Source organism: Oncorhynchus mykiss, unplaced genomic scaffold (assembly GCF_057628025.1).
Source record: "Oncorhynchus mykiss isolate SJ-2025 unplaced genomic scaffold, ASM5762802v1 scaffold103, whole genome shotgun sequence".
Classification (NCBI taxonomy): domain Eukaryota; kingdom Metazoa; phylum Chordata; class Actinopteri; order Salmoniformes; family Salmonidae; genus Oncorhynchus; species Oncorhynchus mykiss.
The window spans coordinates 2,665,258-2,683,852 of record NW_028322102.1 but is presented as its reverse complement, the minus strand read 5'-3'; the positions used below and the strand labels follow the sequence as shown (position 1 = coordinate 2,683,852).

At 48.9% G+C, this 18,595-nt stretch overlaps 1 pseudogene across 1 annotated transcript in view; it reads right to left on the bottom strand.

The window, feature by feature from the left end:
• The window catches only part of LOC118936627 (protein FAM53B-like), a 45,840-nt pseudogene extending 31,552 nt beyond the window's left edge, over nucleotides 1-14,288 (bottom strand). Inside the window, exon 1 of the transcript XR_016493798.1 lies at nucleotides 14,165-14,288. The product of XR_016493798.1 is annotated as a protein FAM53B-like (transcript). The remainder of the gene's footprint in view (nucleotides 1-14,164) is intronic.
• Between the last annotated feature and the right edge of the window lie 4,307 nt (nucleotides 14,289-18,595).

Genomic DNA, 18,595 nt, shown 5'->3' with positions numbered 1-18,595 from the left:
ACAGTAATGGTTTAGGAGACCCTGAGCCGTGTCAGAGACTAGTGGAACACAGTAATGGTTTAGGAGGCCCTGAGCCGTGTCAGAGACTAGTGGAACACAGTAATGGTTTAGGGTTGAGGAGACCCTGAGCCGTGTCAGATACTAGTGGAACACAGTAATGGTTTAGGGTTTAGGAGGCCCTGAGCCGTGTCAGAGACTAGTGGAACACAGTAATGGTTTAGGAGGCCCTGAGCCGTGTCAGAGACTAGTGGAACACAGTAATGGTTTAGGGTTGAGGAGACCCTGAGCCGTGTCAGATACTAGTGGAACACAGTAATGGTTTAGGAGACCCTGAGCCGTGTCAGATACTAGTGGAACACAGTAATGGTTTAGGAGACCCTGAGTCGTGTCAGAGACTAGTTGGACACAGTAATGGTTTAGGAGACCCTGAGTCGTGTCAGAGACTAGTGGAACACAGTAATGGTTTAGGAGACCCTGAGCCGTGTCAGAGACTAGTGGAACACAGTAATGGTTTAGGAGACCCTGAGTCGTGTCAGAGACTAGTGGAACACAGTAATGGTTTAGGAGACCCTGAGCCGTGTCAGAGACTAGTGGGACACAGTAATGGTTTAGGAGACCCTGAGCCGTGTCAGAGACTAGTGGAACACAGTAATGGTTTAGGAGACCCTGAGCCGTGTCAAAGACTAGTGGGACACAGTAATGGTTTAGGGGACCCTGAGCCGTGTCTGAGACTAGTTGGACACAGTAATGGTTTAGGAGACCCTGAGTCGTGTCAGAGACTAGTTGGACACAGTAATGGTTTAGGAGGCCCTGAGCCGTGTCAGAGACTAGTGGGACACAGTAATGGTTTAGGAGACCCTGAACCCTGTCAGAGACTAGTGGAACACAGTAATGGTTTAGGGTTGAGGAGGCCCTGAGCCGTGTCAGATACTAGTGGAACACAGTAATGGTTTAGGGTTGAGGAGACCCTGAGCCCTGTCAGAGACTAGTGGAACACAGTAATGGTTTAGGAGGCCCTGAGCCGTGTCAGAGACTAGTGGAACACAGTAATGGTTTAGGAGGCCCTGAGCCGTGTCAGAGACTAGTGGAACACAGTAATGGTTTAGGAGACCCTGAGCCGTGTCAGATACTAGTGGAACACAGTAATGGTTGAGGAGACCCTGAGCCGTGTCAGAGACTAGTGGAACACAGTAATGGTTTAGGAGACCCTGAGCCGTGTCAGAGACTAGTGGAACACAGTAATGGTTTAGGGTTGAGGAGGCCCTGAGCCGTGTCAGAGACTAGTGGAACACAGTAATGGTTTAGGAGACCCTGAGCCGTGTCAGAGACTAGTTGGACACAGTAATGGTTTAGGAGGCCCTGAGCCGTGTCAGAGACTAGTGGAACACAGTAATGGTTTAGGAGACCCTGAGCCGTGTCAGATACTAGTGGAACACAGTAATGGTTGAGGAGACCCTGAGTCGTGTCAGAGACTAGTGGGACACAGTAATGGTTTAGGGTTGAGGAGGCCCTGAGTCGTGTCAGAGACTAGTGGAACACAGTAATGGTTTAGGAGACCCTGAGCCGTGTCAGAGACTAGTGGGACACAGTAATGGTTTAGGAGACCCTGAGCCGTGTCAGAGACTAGTGGGACACAGTAATGGTTTAGGAGACCCTGAGTCGTGTCAGAGACTAGTGGAACACAGTAATGGTTTAGTAGACCCTGAGCCGTGTCAGAGACTAGTGGAACACAGTAATGGTTTAGGAGACCCTGAGCCGTGTCAGAGACTAGTGGAACACAGTAATGGTTTAGGAGACCCTGAGCCGTGTCAGAGACTAGTGGGACACAGTAATGGTTTAGGAGACCCTGAGCCGTGTCAGAGACTAGTGGAACACAGTAATGGTTTAGGAGACCCTGAGCCGTGTCAGATACTAGTGGAACACAGTAATGGTTTAGGAGACCCTGAGCCGTGTCAGAGACTAGTTGGACACAGTAATGGTTTAGGAGACCCTGAGCCGTGTCAGAGACTAGTGGAACACAGTAATGGTTTAGGAGACCCTGAGCCGTGTCAGAGACTAGTGGAACACAGTAATGGTTTAGGAGACCCTGAGCCGTGTCAGAGACTAGTGGAACACAGTAATGGTTTAGGAGACCCTGAGCCGTGTCAGAGACTAGTGGAACACAGTAATGGTTGAGGAGACCCTGAGTCGTGTCAGAGACTAGTGGAACACAGTAATGGTTTAGGAGACCCTGAGCCGTGTCAGAGACTAGTGGGACACAGTAATGGTTTAGGAGACCCTGAGTCGTGTCAGAGACTAGTGGAACACAGTAATGGTTTAGGAGACCCTGAGCCGTGTCAGAGACTAGTGGGACACAGTAATGGTTTAGGAGACCCTGAGCCGTGTCGGAGACTAGTGGGACACAGTAATGGTTTAGGAGACCCTGAGCCGTGTCAGAGACTAGTGGAACACAGTAATGGTTTAGGGTTGAGGAGGCCCTGAGTCGTGTCAGAGACTAGTGGGACACAGTAATGGTTTAGGAGACCCTGAGCCGTGTCAGAGACTAGTGGGACACAGTAATGGTTTAGGAGACCCTGAGCCGTGTCAGAGACTAGTGGAACACAGTAATGGTTTAGGGTTGAGGAGGCCCTGAGTCGTGTCAGAGACTAGTGGGACACAGTAATGGTTTAGGAGACCCTGAGCCGTGTCAGAGACTAGTGGGACACAGTAATGGTTTAGGGTTGAGGAGGCCCTGAGTCGTGTCAGAGACTAGTGGGACACAGTAATGGTTTAGGGTTGAGGAGACCCTGAGTCGTGTCAGAGACTAGTGGAACACAGTAATGGTTTAGGAGACCCTGAGCCGTGTCAGAGACTAGTGGGACACAGTAATGGTTTAGGAGGCCCTGAGCCGTGTCAGAGACTAGTGGGACACAGTAATGGTTTAGGGGACCCTGAGCCGTGTCAGAGACTAGTGGAACACAGTAATGGTTTAGGGTTGAGGAGACCCTGAGCCGTGTCAGAGACTAGTGGGACACAGTAATGGTTTAGGGTTGAGGAGACCCTGAGCCGTGTCAGATACTAGTGGAACACAGTAATGGTTGAGGAGGCCCTGAGCCGTGTCAGAGACTAGTGGAACACAGTAATGGTTTAGGGTTGAGGAGACCCTGAGCCGTGTCAGAGACTAGTGGGACACAGTAATGGTTTAGGAGGCCCTGAGCCGTGTCAGAGACTAGTGGGACACAGTAATGGTTTAGGAGACCCTGAGCCGTGTCAGAGACTAGTGGAACACAGTAATGGTTTAGGAGACCCTGAGCCGTGTCAGAGACTAGTGGGACACAGTAATGGTTTAGGAGACCCTGAGCCGTGTCAGAGACTAGTGGGACACAGTAATGGTTTAGGGTTGAGGAGACCCTGAGCCGTGTCAGATACTAGTGGAACACAGTAATGGTTTAGGGTTTAGGAGACCCTGAGCCGTGTCAGAGACTAGTGGGACACAGTAATGGTTTAGGAGACCCTGAGCCGTGTCAGATACTAGTGGAACACAGTAATGGTTGAGGGTTGAGGAGGCCCTGAGCCGTGTCAGATACTAGTGGGACACAGTAATGGTTTAGGAGACCCTGAGTCGTGTCAGAGACTAGTGGGACACAGTAATGGTTGAGGAGACCCTGAGCCGTGTCAGATACTAGTGGAACACAGTAATGGTTTAGGAGACCCTGAGCCGTGTCAGATACTAGTGGAACACAGTAATGGTTGAGGAGACCCTGAGCCGTGTCAGAGACTAGTGGGACACAGTAATGGTTTAGGAGGCCCTGAGCCGTGTCAGAGACTAGTGGGACACAGTAATGGTTGAGGAGACCCTGAGCCGTGTCAGATACTAGTGGAACACAGTAATGGTTTAGGAGACCCTGAGCCGTGTCAGAGACTAGTGGGACACAGTAATGGTTTAGGAGACCCTGAGCCGTGTCAGAGACTAGTGGAACACAGTAATGGTTGAGGAGACCCTGAGCCGTGTCAGAGACTAGTGGAACACAGTAATGGTTTAGGAGACCCTGAGCCGTGTCAGAGACTAGTGGGACACAGTAATGGTTGAGGAGACCCTGAGCCGTGTCAGAGACTAGTGGGACACAGTAATGGTTTAGGAGACCCTGAGCCATGTCAGAGACTAGTGGGACACAGTAATGGTTTAGGAGGCCCTGAGCCGTGTCAGAGACTAGTGGGACACAGTAATGGTTTAGGGTTTAGGAGGCCCTGAGCCGTGTCAGAGACTAGTGGAACACAGTAATGGTTTAGGAGACCCTGAGCCGTGTCAGAGACTAGTGGAACACAGTAATGGTTTAGGAGACCCTGAGCCGTGTCAGAGACTAGTGGAACACAGTAATGGTTGAGGAGACCCTGAGCCGTGTCAGATACTAGTGGAACACAGTAATGGTTTAGGGTTTAGGAGACCCTGAGCCGTGTCAGAGACTAGTGGAACACAGTAATGGTTTAGGGTTTAGGAGACCCTGAGCCGTGTCAGAGACTAGTGGAACACAGTAATGGTTTAGGGTTTAGGAGACCCTGAGCCGTGTCAGAGACTAGTGGAACACAGTAATGGTTGAGGAGACCCTGAGCCGTGTCAGAGACTAGTGGAACACAGTAATGGTTTAGGAGACCCTGAGCCGTGTCAGAGACTAGTGGAACACAGTAATGGTTGAGGAGACCCTGAGCCGTGTCAGATACTAGTGGAACACAGTAATGGTTTAGGAGACCCTGAGCCGTGTCAGAGACTAGTGGGACACAGTAATGGTTTAGGAGACCCTGAGCCGTGTCAGAGACTAGTGGAACACAGTAATGGTTTAGGAGGCCCTGAGCCGTGTCAGAGACTAGTGGGACACAGTAATGGTTTAGGAGACCCTGAGCCGTGTCAGAGACTAGTGGGACACAGTAATGGTTTAGGAGACCCTGAGCCGTGTCAGAGACTAGTGGAACACAGTAATGGTTTAGGGTTGAGGAGACCCTGAGCCGTGTCAGAGACTAGTGGGACACAGTAATGGTTTAGGAGGCCCTGAGCCGTGTCAGAGACTAGTGGGACACAGTAATGGTTTAGGAGACCCTGAGCCGTGTCAGAGACTAGTGGAACACAGTAATGGTTGAGGAGACCCTGAGCCGTGTCAGAGACTAGTGGAACACAGTAATGGTTTAGGGTTGAGGAGACCCTGAGCCGTGTCAGATACTAGTGGAACACAGTAATGGTTTAGGAGACCCTGAGCCGTGTCAGAGACTAGTGGGACACAGTAATGGTTTAGGAGACCCTGAGCCGTGTCAGAGACTAGTGGAACACAGTAATGGTTTAGGAGGCCCTGAGCCGTGTCAGAGACTAGTGGAACACAGTAATGGTTTAGGGTTGAGGAGACCCTGAGCCGTGTCAGATACTAGTGGAACACAGTAATGGTTTAGGGTTTAGGAGGCCCTGAGCCGTGTCAGAGACTAGTGGAACACAGTAATGGTTTAGGAGGCCCTGAGCCGTGTCAGAGACTAGTGGAACACAGTAATGGTTTAGGGTTGAGGAGACCCTGAGCCGTGTCAGATACTAGTGGAACACAGTAATGGTTTAGGGTTTAGGAGACCCTGAGCCGTGTCAGAGACTAGTGGGACACAGTAATGGTTTAGGAGACCCTGAGCCGTGTCAGATACTAGTGGAACACAGTAATGGTTGAGGGTTGAGGAGGCCCTGAGCCGTGTCAGATACTAGTGGGACACAGTAATGGTTTAGGAGACCCTGAGTCGTGTCAGAGACTAGTGGGACACAGTAATGGTTGAGGAGACCCTGAGCCGTGTCAGATACTAGTGGAACACAGTAATGGTTTAGGAGACCCTGAGCCGTGTCAGATACTAGTGGAACACAGTAATGGTTGAGGAGACCCTGAGCCGTGTCAGAGACTAGTGGGACACAGTAATGGTTTAGGAGGCCCTGAGCCGTGTCAGAGACTAGTGGAACACAGTAATGGTTGAGGAGACCCTGAGCCGTGTCAGAGACTAGTGGGACACAGTAATGGTTTAGGAGACCCTGAGCCGTGTCAGAGACTAGTGGAACACAGTAATGGTTGAGGAGACCCTGAGCCGTGTCAGAGACTAGTGGGACACAGTAATGGTTGAGGAGACCCTGAGCCGTGTCAGAGACTAGTTGGACACAGTAATGGTTTAAGAGACCCTGAGCCGTGTCAGAGACTAGTGGGACACAGTAATGGTTTAGGGTTGAGGAGACCCTGAGCCGTGTCAGAGACTAGTGGAACACAGTAATGGTTTAGGAGACCCTGAGCCGTGTCAGAGACTAGTGGGACACAGTAATGGTTGAGGAGACCCTGAGCCGTGTCAGATACTAGTGGAACACAGTAATGGTTTAGGAGACCCTGAGCCGTGTCAGAGACTAGTGGGACACAGTAATGGTTTAGGAGACCCTGAGCCGTGTCAGAGACTAGTGGAACACAGTAATGGTTGAGGAGACCCTGAGCCGTGTCAGAGACTAGTGGAACACAGTAATGGTTTAGGAGACCCTGAGCCGTGTCAGAGACTAGTGGGACACAGTAATGGTTGAGGAGACCCTGAGCCGTGTCAGAGACTAGTGGGACACAGTAATGGTTTAGGGTTGAGGAGACCCTGAGCCGTGTCAGATACTAGTGGAACACAGTAATGGTTGAGGAGGCCCTGAGCCGTGTCAGAGACTAGTGGAACACAGTAATGGTTTAGGGTTGAGGAGACCCTGAGCCGTGTCAGAGACTAGTGGGACACAGTAATGGTTTAGGAGGCCCTGAGCCGTGTCAGAGACTAGTGGGACACAGTAATGGTTTAGGAGACCCTGAGCCGTGTCAGAGACTAGTGGAACACAGTAATGGTTTAGGAGACCCTGAGCCGTGTCAGAGACTAGTGGGACACAGTAATGGTTTAGGAGACCCTGAGCCGTGTCAGAGACTAGTGGGACACAGTAATGGTTTAGGGTTGAGGAGACCCTGAGCCGTGTCAGATACTAGTGGAACACAGTAATGGTTTAGGGTTTAGGAGACCCTGAGCCGTGTCAGAGACTAGTGGGACACAGTAATGGTTTAGGAGACCCTGAGCCGTGTCAGATACTAGTGGAACACAGTAATGGTTGAGGGTTGAGGAGGCCCTGAGCCGTGTCAGATACTAGTGGGACACAGTAATGGTTTAGGAGACCCTGAGTCGTGTCAGAGACTAGTGGGACACAGTAATGGTTGAGGAGACCCTGAGCCGTGTCAGATACTAGTGGAACACAGTAATGGTTTAGGAGACCCTGAGCCGTGTCAGATACTAGTGGAACACAGTAATGGTTGAGGAGACCCTGAGCCGTGTCAGAGACTAGTGGGACACAGTAATGGTTTAGGAGGCCCTGAGCCGTGTCAGAGACTAGTGGGACACAGTAATGGTTGAGGAGACCCTGAGCCGTGTCAGATACTAGTGGAACACAGTAATGGTTTAGGAGACCCTGAGCCGTGTCAGAGACTAGTGGGACACAGTAATGGTTTAGGAGACCCTGAGCCGTGTCAGAGACTAGTGGAACACAGTAATGGTTGAGGAGACCCTGAGCCGTGTCAGAGACTAGTGGAACACAGTAATGGTTTAGGAGACCCTGAGCCGTGTCAGAGACTAGTGGGACACAGTAATGGTTGAGGAGACCCTGAGCCGTGTCAGAGACTAGTGGGACACAGTAATGGTTTAGGAGACCCTGAGCCATGTCAGAGACTAGTGGGACACAGTAATGGTTTAGGAGGCCCTGAGCCGTGTCAGAGACTAGTGGGACACAGTAATGGTTTAGGGTTTAGGAGGCCCTGAGCCGTGTCAGAGACTAGTGGAACACAGTAATGGTTTAGGAGACCCTGAGCCGTGTCAGAGACTAGTGGAACACAGTAATGGTTTAGGAGACCCTGAGCCGTGTCAGAGACTAGTGGGACACAGTAATGGTTTAGGAGACCCTGAGCCGTGTCAGAGACTAGTGGAACACAGTAATGGTTTAGGAGGCCCTGAGCCGTGTCAGATACTAGTGGAACACAGTAATGGTTGAGGAGACCCTGAGCCGTGTCAGAGACTAGTGGAACACAGTAATGGTTTAGGGTTTAGGAGACCCTGAGCCGTGTCAGAGACTAGTGGAACACAGTAATGGTTTAGGGTTTAGGAGACCCTGAGCCGTGTCAGAGACTAGTGGAACACAGTAATGGTTTAGGGTTTAGGAGACCCTGAGCCGTGTCAGAGACTAGTGGGACACAGTAATGGTTTAGGAGACCCTGAGCCGTGTCAGAGACTAGTGGAACACAGTAATGGTTGAGGAGACCCTGAGCCGTGTCAGAGACTAGTGGAACACAGTAATGGTTTAGGAGACCCTGAGCCGTGTCAGAGACTAGTGGAACACAGTAATGGTTGAGGAGACCCTGAGCCGTGTCAGATACTAGTGGAACACAGTAATGGTTTAGGAGACCCTGAGCCGTGTCAGAGACTAGTGGGACACAGTAATGGTTTAGGAGACCCTGAGCCGTGTCAGAGACTAGTGGAACACAGTAATGGTTTAGGAGGCCCTGAGCCGTGTCAGAGACTAGTGGGACACAGTAATGGTTTAGGAGACCCTGAGCCGTGTCAGAGACTAGTGGGACACAGTAATGGTTTAGGAGACCCTGAGCCGTGTCAGAGACTAGTGGAACACAGTAATGGTTTAGGGTTGAGGAGACCCTGAGCCGTGTCAGAGACTAGTGGGACACAGTAATGGTTTAGGAGGCCCTGAGCCGTGTCAGAGACTAGTGGGACACAGTAATGGTTTAGGAGACCCTGAGCCGTGTCAGAGACTAGTGGAACACAGTAATGGTTGAGGAGACCCTGAGCCGTGTCAGAGACTAGTGGAACACAGTAATGGTTTAGGGTTGAGGAGACCCTGAGCCGTGTCAGATACTAGTGGAACACAGTAATGGTTTAGGAGACCCTGAGCCGTGTCAGAGACTAGTGGGACACAGTAATGGTTTAGGAGACCCTGAGCCGTGTCAGAGACTAGTGGAACACAGTAATGGTTTAGGAGGCCCTGAGCCGTGTCAGAGACTAGTGGAACACAGTAATGGTTTAGGGTTGAGGAGACCCTGAGCCGTGTCAGATACTAGTGGAACACAGTAATGGTTTAGGGTTTAGGAGGCCCTGAGCCGTGTCAGAGACTAGTGGAACACAGTAATGGTTTAGGAGGCCCTGAGCCGTGTCAGAGACTAGTGGAACACAGTAATGGTTTAGGGTTGAGGAGACCCTGAGCCGTGTCAGATACTAGTGGAACACAGTAATGGTTTAGGAGACCCTGAGCCGTGTCAGAGACTAGTGGGACACAGTAATGGTTTAGGAGACCCTGAGTCGTGTCAGAGACTAGTGGGACACAGTAATGGTTTAGGAGACCCTGAGCCGTGTCAGAGACTAGTGGAACACAGTAATGGTTTAGGAGACCCTGAGCCGTGTCAGAGTCTAGTGGGACACAGTAATGGTTTAGGAGGCCCTGAGCCGTGTCAGAGACTAGTGGAACACAGTAATGGTTTAGGGTTGAGGAGACCCTGAGCCGTGTCAGAGACTAGTGGAACACAGTAATGGTTTAGGAGACCCTGAGCCGTGTCAGAGACTAGTGGAACACAGTAATGGTTTAGGAGGCCCTGAGCCGTGTCAGAGACTAGTGGAACACAGTAATGGTTTAGGAGACCCTGAGCCATGTCAGAGACTAGTGGAACACAGTAATGGTTTAGGGTTGAGGAGGCCCTGAGCCGTGTCGGAGACTAGTTGGACACAGTAATGGTTTCATAAGCATGCAGCTGCCCCAGCCACTTACCATAAACACAAAGACCCACCCAGCAAGCCTATGCATGTTAGCCAAGACAGAGAGGCCTGCTTTTAGTGGGTTTACTTTATATAAAGAAGGTCTACAGCCTGCAACAGCAGCACTGTATGTGGGTCAGGAAACAACAGCACCGGGTGGGTCAGGAAGCAACGGCACCGGGTGGGTCAGGAAGCAACGGCACCGGGTGGGTCAGGAAGCAACGGCACCGGCACCGGGTGGGTTAGGAAACAACGGCACCGGGTTGGTTGACGTCTACACAGGCCTCCATGGTTCAGAAACAAGAGAATGGCGGAGGTCTTTAAAAACAACATGTCTTTCCACCAGCCCTGTCAATGTCTACATGAATATTCATGCCCGTTAAAGTAACAGGGCCAACCTACACTGCAGGTAGAGCAGGCCTATTGATACCATGGGAAGGCTGCATCCTATTCCCCTATAATCGTCCACTACTTTGAGCCCTATGGGCCCAAAAGTAGTGCACTATAAAAGGGAACAGGGCACCATTTAGGACACAGGCCTTAAGCCTAACATTTTAGAAAAGTGACTTGTCGGCATTAGGCCAAATATCTCATCCAAGGGAAGATGAGGTACTGTGAGAGAGACTCTAGAGACACTCCCAAACAACCTTTAAAAAATAAAATGAAAAAGTCTAACTGCATTGTCACTGACCTATTTAAATAGTGTACATGGACAAAAACCCACTAGAGTCATCTCAACATTCAGTTCCTGCTGCCTCAGCTAAAAACGGAGCCTTATGACTGTAACAACTAAACCACAACTGACAACATATTCTACCAGCCAGCCGTGATAAAGATCAAGAGGTGTAAGACCACATGTTTAATGTACGACTCAAACGCCTGGCTGTTTACCATGAACGACCCACTCTCTCTCTCTCTGGCTCCTGTTTACCATGAACAATTTTTTTTCTCTCTCTCTCTCTCTCTCAATGAATATGACAAGGCTTAACTAGCTAAATACGACCCAAGCAACCCACAAACTATCTAGGCCTGACTGTTTACCATGAACGATCCCCCCTCTCTCCCTCTGGCTCCACTTCCTCAATGAACATGACAAGGCTTAACTAGCTAAATTACAGCCCAAGCAAACCACAAACTATCTAGGTCTGGTTGTTTCCAAAGTCCCTCTGATAAAGGAAAGAAGTTTGGCAGGCAGGCTGGTGTTGCAGAAGCCCACCGAATGTTATAATGAGGCTATAGAGCACGCACACATTTTAACCTTGAGGGGGAAAGGGCCACAAACTGCTATATACTGTAGTAACACAATATGAAGAGACCTGCTTCTAAAATCTCTCTCAGCAAAAAAAAAAAGTACAGTATTGAGATACAAGCTAAATATCATGGTCCTTCCACATCGTTGTTATGGAGAAAGTTGAATAGCAAGCCGACATCCTGTCGTTGACCACATTACAGCTGCACGTTATATTGGATAGCATGTCAACCCGACCTACCTGAGAGGAACATTATCCATTATGAACATTCTCTTATGCTAAAATAAGTTCTGAATAAGTTGAAATGATAACATCTATAAAAACGCTGCTTGATACTTTATATGGCCCAAAGATATATGTTCCTGTCACACGGGATCTGCTTGTCAAACTCACGGGATGAAAACGATACTAACAATGCGCCCGATTAATTACAACAACCATTCAAAAGTTTTAAAAAACAACAACTCTCGTATTTCCTACAGTTCATTGCGGGTTGATTTTGATTTAAAGGGGAAACGCAGCAGTACAGAAGCCCGAGTTCAGACACATCTCTCCTCTCGTCAACACAATGACATGGTTTAGAAAACAGAAAGGCATCTCACAGAGCAGGACTTTCCAACATAACACCACTAGCTAGCAGACGGCTATAGTAGAGGCCCTGGTTGTCATGGGCAGCCCGTAACAACTAGTTACTACCGAGTCCAAGCCATGTTCCTCGAAGGCAGAGGCAGTAAACACATTTTAGTTGTTTTTTTTTTACAGAAAAGTGTTATTCGCAGTACAATAAAGAGCATTCAACCTCCATTTCTTTGACAGTTGTGGGAAAAAGGTTGCTACGTTTCATCACATCAATTGCTAATTAAAATGTTACAATTTTAATCAAACAACTACCTCATGAACATCTTCACTAGCATGCCGGTTGTTTTTCTATACTTTACTAACTAGGCTGCACAACCGGCTGGACAAAGTAGAGCAAAGTAGAAAACGTTGTAGCTGACTTTTTCTAACTTTCTTACATAATAACAGTTTCCTTCCTATCAGAAGACATAGTTACATTGCAAGCTTAATGACTGAATAAAATAACTTGTTAAATCGTACAAACACAATTATTGCTTTAACATAAGCCTACATCGGGGTACGCATGTTTACTAGTAGCTAGCTTTTTATGCAGCCTGCTAGATGGCTTAGTAGTTAGCAGCACAGTCAACTAGATGGCTTGGTAGCTAGATGCACAGTCAGCTAGATGGCTTGGAAGCTAGATGCACAGTCAGCTAGATGGCTTGGTAGCTAGATGCACAGTCAGCTAGATGGCTTGGTAGCTAGATGCACAGTCAGCTAGATGGCTTGGTAGTTAGCTGCACAGTCAGCTAGATGGCTTGGTAGTTAGCAGCACAGTCAGCTAGATGGCTTGGTAGCTAGATGCACAGTCAACTAGATGGCTTGGTAGCTAGATGCACAGTCAGCTAGATGGCTTGGTAGCTAGCAGCACAGTCAGCTAGATGGCTTGGTAGCTAGATGCACAGTCAACTAGATGGCTTGGTAGCTAGCAGCACAGCCAGCTAGATGGCTTGGTAGTTAGCAGCACAGCCAGCTAGATGGCTTGGTAGTTAGCAGCACAGCCAGCTAGATGGCTTGGTAGTTAGCAGCACAGTCTGCTAGATGGCTTGGTAGCTAGCAGCACAGTCAGCTAGATGGCTTGGTAGCTAGCAGCACAGTCAGCTAGATGGCTTGGTAGCTAGATGCACAGTCAGCTAGATGGCTTGGTAGCTAGATGCACAGTCAGCTAGATGGCTTGGTAGTTAGCTGCACAGTCAGCTAGATGGCTTGGTAGTTAGCAGCACAGTCAGCTAGATGGCTTGGTAGCTAGATGCACAGTCAACTAGATGGCTTGGTAGCTAGATGCACAGTCAACTAGATGGCTTGGTAGCTAGATGCACAGTCAGCTAGATGGCTTGGTAGCTAGCAGCACAGTCAGCTAGATGGCTTGGTAGCTAGATGCACAGTCAACTAGATGGCTTGGTAGCTAGCAGCACAGCCAGCTAGATGGCTTGGTAGTTAGCAGCACAGCCAGCTAGATGGCTTGGTAGTTAGCAGCACAGCCAGCTAGATGGCTTGGTAGTTAGCAGCACAGTCTGCTAGATGGCTTGGTAGCTAGCAGCACAGTCAGCTAGATGGCTTGGTAGCTAGCAGCACAGTCAGCTAGATGGCTTGGTAGTTAGCAGCACAGTCAGCTAGATGGCTTGGTAGTTAGCAGCACAGCCAGCTAGATGGCTTGGTAGTTAGCAGCACAGTCAGCTAGATGGCTTGGAAGTTAGCAGCACAGTCAGCTAGATGGCTTGGTAGCTAGATGCACAGTCAGCTAGATGGCTTGGTAGTTAGCAGCACAGCCAGCTAGATGCACAGTCAGCTAGATGGCTTGGTAGCTAGCAGCACAGTCAGCTAGATGGCTTGGTAGTTAGCTGCACAGCCAGCTAGATGGCTTGGTAGCTAGCATCACAGCCAGCTAGATGGCTTGGTAGCTAGCAGCACAGCCAGCTAGATGGCTTGGTAGCTAGCAGCACAGCCAGCTAGATGGCTTGGTAGTTAGCAGCACAGCCAGCTAGATGGCTTGGTAGTTAGCAGCACAGCCAGCTAGATGGCTTGGTAGTTAGCAGCACAGTCAGCTAGATGGCTTGGTAGTTAGCAGCACAGCCAGCTAGATGGCTTGGTAGTTAGCAGCACAGTCAGCTAGATGGCTTAGTAGTTAGCAGCACAGTCAGCTAGATGGCTTGGTAGTTAGCAGCACAGTCAGCTAGATGGCTTGGTAGTTAGCAGCACAGTCAGCTAGATGGCTTGGTAGTTAGCAGCACAGTCAGCTAGATGCATTGGAAGTTAGCTGAACAGCCTGCTAGATGGCTTGGTAGTTAGCTGCACAGCCTGCTAGATGGCTTGGTAGTTAGCTGCACAGCCTGCTAGATGGCTTGGTAGTTAACTGCACAGCTACTTATTCTACTACCTAGAATCTCATAGCTAAAATGTATAACTATAGTAGCTAAACAGTGTTACAACTCACGAGAATTAAGCTGCACATCTCGATGGGTCCCAATGTCTGTCTGACTCCCACACCAACTTACAGTTCGAAATGCAGAATCATCTTCCAAATGTTTTTTGTTGCAAAAAACATAGCTACTGCAACAACAACAAGACAAAGCATTGAGTTCAAACTTCCCGTGCTGCATGGACACACACCCAGGGGACTGAACTCTCACAACTACCAGACATTGAGCCAGTGTCTGAATTTACACGCTGTGACGACATGCACTTTGGAGCGAACCATTTATGAGTCGTAGGGGTGGTCGGGTTTACTCATTAAATATCATGATATTAAGGTTGTCGCGCATTTAGATATACATTATGTGGTTATGACTGTTTTGATACGGTCAATAATCAAAAGTATGTAAAGATAGTGAGAGATACTGTATCAGACTTTACCGATCACATAGCGGCCGCCTCACCTTAACGATGGTCTCATCCGCACCGCAGTAATCGAAAGCGCATAAAAAAATAAGTCCGATTTAAAGGTTTGTAATAGTTGTTGACTGACCGTAAACAACTTTGTGAAAAAGTAGGTCATATGTACAAGGATTACACAATGCACATGTATGTGTAAACCACGATAAAGGATTATGTTATGGGTTGGGATGATGTCACTAGAATACCACCAGATATTTGCATAATGTTATGCAGTATGTCAATAGAACACTTGTTTTTAGTCCAGGAAAAGTTGCAAATGTGGTCCAATTTATTTGAGGGTTAACTTCAATTCACCACTAGTCATGTTTCATTATTTATCCTTGATTAGAGGAGTAACGGAACGCCAATTCTAAATAAAAAAAATACTTCCTAACAGCTTCTACCCTCAAGCCATAAGACTCTTGAGGACTATTTGCGTATTCCTGTCTGGTGGTAATGGGGCTACCATGGGTGTACCAGGGTACACGTCAGTGTTCATACCTTTCTGTGTGGCGGTAATGGGGTTACCGTGGTAACACGTCAGAGTGTTCATACCTTCCTGTCTGGTGGTAATGGGGTTACCGGGGTAACATATGAGAGAGTTCATACCTTCCTGTGTGCTGGTAATGGGGTTACCGTGGTAACACATCGGAGTGTTCATACCTTCCTGTGTGGTGGTAATGGGGTTACCGTGGTAACATGTCAGCGTGGGCATACCTTCCTGTCTGGTGTCCCATGTACAACAGGAGTTCTCTGATCCTGGTCCAGAACACACAGGTTTCCTCCCTCCCCATATTGACTGATCCTGGTCCAGAATACACAGGGTTTCTCCCTCCCCCATATTGACTGATCCTGGTCCAGAATACACAGGGTTTCTCCCTCCCCCATATTGACTGATCCTGATCCTGGTTCAGAATACACAGGGTTTCTCCCTCCCCATATTGACTGATACCTGATCCTGGTTCAGAATACACAGGGTTTCTCCCTCCCCATATTGACTGATCCTGGTCCAGAATACACAGGGTTTCTCCCTCCCCATATTGACTGATCCTGGTCCAGAATACACAGGGTTTCTCCCTCCCCATATTGACTGATCCTGGTCCAGAATACACAGGGTTTCTCCCTCCCCATATTGACTGATCCTGGTTCAGAATACACAGGGTTTCTCCCTCCCCATATTGACTGATACCTGATCCTGGTCCAGAATACACAGGGTTTCTCCCTCCTCATATGGACTGATCCTGGTCCAGAATACACAGGGTTTCTCCCTCCCCATATTGACTGATACCTGATCCTGGTCCAGAATACACAGGGTTTCTCCCTCCCATATTGACTGATACCTGATCCTGGTCCAGAATACACAGGGTTTCTCCCTCCCCATATTGACTGATCCTGGTCCAGAATACACAGGGTTTCTCCCTCCCCATATTGACTGATCCTGGTCCAGAATAAACAGGGTTTCTCCCTCCCCATATTGACTGATCCTGGTCCAGAATACACAGGGTTTCTCCCTCCCCATATTGACTGATCCTGGTCCAGAATACACAGGGTTTCTCCCTCCCCATATTGACTGATCCTGGTCCAGAATACATACACAGGGTTCCTCCCTCCACATATTGACTGATCCTGGTTCAGAGACATCAGTATCAAGCCTGTCTGTCAGAGTGTCTGGTCTCTCTCCATTCAGAGACATCAGTATCTATCAGTCAGAGTGCCAGGTCTCTGTCCATTCAGAGACATCAGTATCAAGCCTGTCTGTCAGAGTGCCAGGTCTCTCACCGTTCAGAGACATCAGTATCTGTCTGTCAGAGTGCCAGGTCTCTCTCCATTCAGAGACATCAGTATCAAGCCTGTCTGTCAGAGTGCCAGGTCTCTGTCCATTCAGAGACATCGGTATCAAGCCTGTCTGGTCTCTGTCCATTCAGAGACATCGGTATCATGCCTGTCTGTCAGAGTGCCAGGTCTGTCTCCATTCAAGACATCAGTATCAAGCCTGTCTGGTCTCTGTCCATTCAGAGACATCAGTATCAAGCCTGTCTGGTCTCTGTCCAATCAGAGACATCAGTATCAAGCCTGTCTGTCAGAGTGCCAGGTCTCTGTCCATTCAGAGACATCGGTATCATGCCTGTCTGTCAGAGTGCCAGGTCTGTCTCCATTCAGAGACATCAGTATCTATCTGTCAGAGTGCCAGGTCTCTCTCCATTCAGAGACATCAGTATCAAGCCTGTCTGTCAGAGTGCCAGGTCTCTCTCCATTTAGAGACATCAGTATCAAGCCTGTCTGTCAGAATGCCAGGTCTCTCTCCATTCAGAGACATCAGTATCAAGCCTGTCTGTCAGAGTGCCAGGTCTCTGTCCATTCAGAGACATCAGTATATATCTGTCAGAGTGCCAGGTCTCTCTCCATTCAGAGACATCAGTATCAAGCCTGTCTGTCAGAATGCCAGGTCTCTCTCCATTCAGAGACATCAGTATCAAGCCTGTCTGTCAGAGTGCCAGGTCTCTCTCCGTTCAGAGACATCAGTATCAGACCTGTCTATCAGTCTGGACTCCATCACATCATCATGCAAGTCTCCATGTGCTGGCTCCATACATGTTTCTGGGAACAAATAGTGACTGTTTTTTTTTTAAAACCAATGGCAGTTAGTATAGGTAATATCTGAAACACAAACATGTTGAAGTTTGAACAAATCAGACTAAACCTACCTAATTCCTAATTCTGTTCTCCCCATCGACAACCGTTGGTGAGCAGGCAAGAGGTAAGGATTGGAGGTGAGGTCTTTGCCAGAGCCCCATTGATGGGCATTGGAAGAGTAGACCAGCTCTTGGCCCATTCATCAAAGATACTGGTTGGTCACACCCATGACATTATCAGTAGTGGTTATGATAGGCCTGCTGGAACCAACCCGATCGCTGAGGTCACCTTTCACTTATCAGTAGTGGTTAATGTCATTATCAGTAGTGGTTAATGTCAGAACCTCATGCAGGAAGTAATGGTCCTAGCTCCAGAACCTCATGCAGGAAGTGATGGTCCTAGCTCCAGAACCCCATGCAGGAAGTAAAGGTCCTAGCACCAAAACCTCATGTAGGAAGTAATGGTCCTAGCTCCAGAACCCCATGCAGGAAGTAATGGTCCTAGTTCCAGAACCCCATGCAGGAAGTAATGGTCCTAGCTCCAGAACCCCATGCAGGAAGTAATGGTCCTAGTTCCAGAACCTCATGTAGGAAGTAAAGGTCCTAGCTCCAGAACCCCATGCAGGAAGTAATGGTCCTAGCTCCAGAACCCCATGCAGGAAGTAATGGTCCTAGCTCCAGAACCTCATGCAGGAAGTAATGGTCCTAGTTCCAGAACCCCATGCAGGAAGTAATGGTCCTAGCTCCAGAACCCCATGCAGGAAGTAATGGTCCTAGCTCCAGAACCCCATGCAGGAAGCAATGGTCCTAGCTCCAGAACCTCATGCAGGAAGTAATGGTCCTAGTTCCAGAACCCCATGCAGGAAGCAATGGTCCTAGTTCCAGAACCCCATGCAGGAAGTAATGGTCCTAGTTCCAGAACCTCATGTAGGAAGTAATGGTCCTAGCTCCAGAACCCCATGCAGGAAGCAATGGTCCTAGCTCCAGAACCCCATGCAGGAAGCAATGGTCCTAGCTCCAGAACCTCATGCAGGAAGTAATGGTCCTATTTCCAGAACCCCATGCAGGAAGCAATGGTCCTAGTTCCAGAACCCCATGCAGGAAGTAATGGTCCTAGCTCCAGAACCCCATGCAGGAAGCAATGGTCCTAGTTCCAGAACCCCATGCAGGAAGTAATGGTCCTAGCTCCAGAACCCCATCCAGGAAGTAATGGTCCTAGTTCCAGAACCTCATGTAGGAAGTAAAGGTCCTAGCTCCAGAACCCCATGCAGGAAGTAATGGTCCTAGTTCCAGAACCCAATGCAGGAAGTAATGGTCCTAGCTCCAGAACCCCATGCAGGAAGCAATGGTCCTAGCTCCAGAACCCCATGCAGGAAGCAATGGTCCTAGTTCCAGAACCCCATGCAGGAAGTAATGGTC